We start from the raw sequence: 4,485 nt of genomic DNA, 5'->3' as shown, positions 1-4,485 counted from the left end.
CACCCGTGGTGGGATGAGACTGCAGTCTGGCAGCAAGGATCTGACTTTCCCCCCACAATAGAAACCCAATTTTGTCAGCATCATTTGATGAAGAGACTATTGCCTTTCCAATTTACTCTGTCTTTGACCTTTGTCAAAGAGCAGTTGTTTGTAGATGTATGGATTTATTTCAGGATTAGCTATTCTGTTCTATTGGTCTATGGATCTATTATTGTACCACTACCAGGCTTTTTAAAAACTACCTTGGCTGTGTAATAGGCTTTGAGAGTGGGAAGTGAGAGATCTCCTTTGTTCTTCTTAAGAAGTTCTTTGCTTATCCTGGGTTTCTTTCTATCTGTATAAAGTTGGTAATAATTCTTTCCATTCCTTTAGAGAACAAAGTCGGGATCTGGATAAGAATTGCATAATAGTATTGATAGATTTCTTGGGTAGTAATAATATTTTTACAATATTAAGTCTTCATATCCATGAAATTTCATGATCAATGGAGAAAAGGTTGAAGTTATCAAGGATTTTGTCTTGCTTGGATCCACAACCAGTGCTTATGAAAGCAGCAGTCAAGAGATCAAACAATACATTGTATTGGGTAAAACTGCTGCATAGGACCTCTTCAGGGTATTGAAAACCCAGGATATTCAGGACTAAGATGTACCTGACCCACGCCATGGTATTTTATATTGCTTCATATGCATGTGAAAGTTGGACATTATTTGGATAAAGAAGACTGGTGAATTTGAATTTTGGTGCTGGTGAAGAATATTGAAAGCATTATGAACTGCTAGAAAGACAAACTGATCCATCTTGGAAGAAATATAGCCAGAGTGCTCCTTAGAGGTTAGGACGGTAAGATGTTGTCTTACATACTTTGGACATGTTGTTACGAGAGACCAGTCCCTGGAGAAGGACTTCATTTTAGGCAGGGTAGAGGGACAGCGAAGGAGAGGAAGCCTTTCAAGAAGGTGGACTGACGCTGTGCCTAGAAGATGGCACACAACCTGGCAATGTTTACCTCTGTTGTGCAAAGGATTGCTGTGGGTGGGAACTGACTTGATGGCACCGAACAGCACCACCATCCATGACTTTTTTTAGCTCTTTGGTTTGATTATTGTTCTTGTAGATCAGAATGAGAGATTTGTCTTCAAGCTCGCTAATACAGTTTTCCATTGCTTTAATTCCATTGCTTTGCTCTTTTAAAGTATTGTTTAATTCCATTATTTTAGTATTAATATTCTGGATTTTTATTTGTTTTTTGTTGTTGTGTTTGTTGCTGTAATATTTAAATTTTTCCTACCCCGTAGATTTCCTGCCATTGAAAGTACCTGAACATCATTTCTCTGAATAATTATTCTTGTAGTTTCATTGCCCTATATTATCTAGAAAACTCTTTTGGTTCTATGTATTGGTTACTTGTTTGTGTCTGTTTTTCCTGTTTCTTTGTGTGTGCACATTGAAATTGACCATATTGTGATACAACTTTTTTGGGTGGGCGGGTGGCTGGATCATGTGGGGACAGTTGACTCTATCACGTTGTGCAGGAATGGAGTAATAAAAACAAAACAACAAAAATTAAATAAGCAGATAGATCAATAGGCATAGGTAAATAGCACTGTGGAAGGGGCTCACCTCTCAGCCCCAGTGGGCTGATATGACCGTCATTCCTTTCGTGCACTATGTGGACATGCTCTCCCCTCACTTGTGGAGAGCTGTTGGAGTTTTTAGCTTATGTCATTTCCCACAGCTCTGCTAATTTATTAAGGAGAAAAAGGACTTGTTGTTATTAGTAGTAGGCTATAAGCGGCAGTCACACTGCAATGGGAGTGAGTCCTGCCCATCCTCATCAGTTCAGTGAGAAATAAAAATTGCCCAAAAAAGTAAAAGCAAACTCACTATCATTGAATGGATTCTGACTCACAGTAACCTATAGGACAGGGTAGAACTGCCCTTGTGGGGTGGGGGTGGGGGTGGGGGAGTGGTGGTTCTCAGATTGTAACTCTTTATGGGAGTAGAAAACCTCATCTTTCTCCCATAGAATGAACGGCTGGTGGTTTCAAACTGCCAACCTTGTGGTTAGGGCTTAATACATAATCCACTATACTACCAGAGCTCCTAAAAATAGCAAAAGAGAATACCTTATACAGACTCTGTAGGTCCACTTCACTTGTGATCTTCTGCACCTCTACCTCCTCAAAAGTATTCGGGAGCCCTGGAGAAACAGAGCTGTCCCCACCTCCATCCTCCGCCCTCACAAGGCAGATCTGCCCATTTCATCCAGTCTCCTGTTCATACCTACAGCCTCTGGGGTGTGGAGGATTTGCAGTTTAATGGAAAGATGAAGTTTCTTACTCCCTTAAAGAGTTAGTCTGGGAACCCCCAAGGGCATTTCTGTCCTACCCTAGAGGTCATTATGAGTCAGAATCAACTTGATGGCAATGAGTTGGTTTTGAGTTTGGAGTTCAGTTCACTTAGCTATTGTCTTGTCTTCCAATAAAGGTGCCAAGGTGTGTTCAGGCACCTGGGTCTTCTTACATGCTGATTTTCTCCATCTTTTTTGTAAAGAGATTTTGTCTTAGATGAGTCTAGCCAGCCCTCTTGAACTGGAAGTTTAAATTTGTTGTTGAATATAACGACAAATGGAAGAAGTGATGAGTGGCTTAAGAAGACAAAGTAAAGGTATTATAATACAATGTGTTAAGACCTGGGATGATACTTAATTCTAGCCTCTATCCAAGAAAAGTTACTTCTTGTAAGATAACCCTGCTTGATACTCCTTTTCATATAGAGATCACCGAAGATAAGGGTGCTAGAGCAGTGTTGTGAAGAAAGCAGATGGTGCCTGGCTATCAATTGTAATAGTGCCTGTGGTCTTAAAGGCTTGTATTCAAACAAACAGCCATCTAAGTGAGCCATCAACTAAATCCACATGGAAAAAGCACACCAGCTTGTGTGATCCAAAGATGACAAAAACAAAATCCAAATATGATGAAGGGAAAGGTATCAGAGCTTAAATTATGAACACCCTATTTGTAGAAGGCTATGGAGGACAGGGGGAGCCCAAAATCCATCTGCGGAATATATAGACAGATTAAGCCCCTGACATATCCCAACTGGCCATATTCAAGGAACTCAAACAGCTTTGCTAGCAGCCAGAGATTATTGTAAACGTGATTATGGGGATGGGACTATGGTATAACATGACACTTGGCCAATTGACCTCTTGATCCAACCTGAATTTGTTGTTGGTTTAAATATTTCTCGCTTGCTCCATGTCGAAAACGTTCTCTCTGGCTTATTTAATATTGCTCGTGGTCTTTTCTTTTCTACTCTTTATTATTATTGTCTTTCTGTTTCATTGTTTCGTTAGGTCTCAGTTTATGGAGCACTGAAGGAGTTGGAGGCACAGACAGTAACCGAGTCCCTGGTTTCTTGGGGATGGAGGGCAGGGTGAGAGGAGTTAAGTTTGCTTTTATTTTTTTAACTTATTGTATTTGCTTTTTCCTTCTGGTTTTTAGCCTATTCTGCTTGCTTCCTTTAGAACAGGGGTCCTCAAACTACGGCCCACGGGCCACATGTGGCCCACTGAGGACATTTATCCGGTCTTCCGGGTGTTTTTGCCCGTTTTGTTTTCTTACTTCAAAATAAGCTCTGTGCGGTGGGGTCGGTGCACTCGGAGCTGTTGGAGTGTGAGAGCGGGACGGGAACCTGGTGGCACTGTCTTTCTGCAGCTTCTCCTGGGCGACGTTTTCCAGAATCACTTTGAACCCGCTGTCTGAGTGTGTGCCCAGTGCGGCTACGAGCTGTTCTCCAGCCGCTCCAAGTACGAGCACTCGTCGCCTGGCCAGCCTTCACGGAGACCATCCACGATGACAGCGTGGCCAAGCGGCCCGAGCGCAATCAGCCTGATGCCTTTCAGGTGTCCTGCGGTAAATACGGCCACGGGCTTGGCCACGAGTTCCTCAATGATGGCCCCAACTGGGGGCAGTCCCGCTTCTGAATATTCAGCAGCTCCCTGAAGTTCATCCCCAAAGGCAACAAATCTGCCTCCCAGGGGAAGTAAGCGGGCAGCCCAACCCAAGCAGCCACAGGCATTGGTCACCCCCCTTTAGAACCACAGCCTACTGACCTTCAGGCAAGGAGGGCTGGATGTGGGGGCCGTGTTTCCTGATGACCGTACCCCCTGGGCCAGGATGGGGCCGAGGGCTGCTTCATCTTGGCCTCTGAGGCTCGAAGCTCGAGGCTGGGCCTCTGGTCTTAGGGTGTCTGTGTCTTGAAAGACATACCACCCTTGGCTTCTCTCCTCAGCCTGGCGGCCCCTCCCTGCCTGTCTGGTCTCACCCCTATGAGTCCCAATTCCCAAAGGGGCTCTAGCTCTCACCAGGGCCCGTGCTGACACCCTAAGTTGTGTGAGCAGTTGCAACCACTACAAGGCCATGTTCCAGTCAGTGGCTCCAGCCCAGTCACTGCATGAATCGCTCTGATCAAATCCTT

General features: G+C 44.1%; 1 pseudogene; it reads left to right on the top strand.

Moving 5' to 3' along the window:
• Positions 1 to 2,630: 2,630 nt before the first annotated feature.
• Positions 2,631 to 4,083, top strand: LOC105979483 (annotated as a pseudogene).
• The last annotated feature ends 402 nt before the right edge of the window (positions 4,084 to 4,485 follow it).

The sequence above is a fragment of the Echinops telfairi genome, unplaced genomic scaffold (genome assembly GCF_000313985.2).
Source record: "Echinops telfairi isolate 266 unplaced genomic scaffold, ASM31398v2 ScPeMD7_16;HRSCAF=60, whole genome shotgun sequence".
Taxonomy (NCBI): domain Eukaryota; kingdom Metazoa; phylum Chordata; class Mammalia; order Afrosoricida; family Tenrecidae; genus Echinops; species Echinops telfairi.
This window is presented reverse-complemented; position numbering and strand designations above follow the sequence as displayed.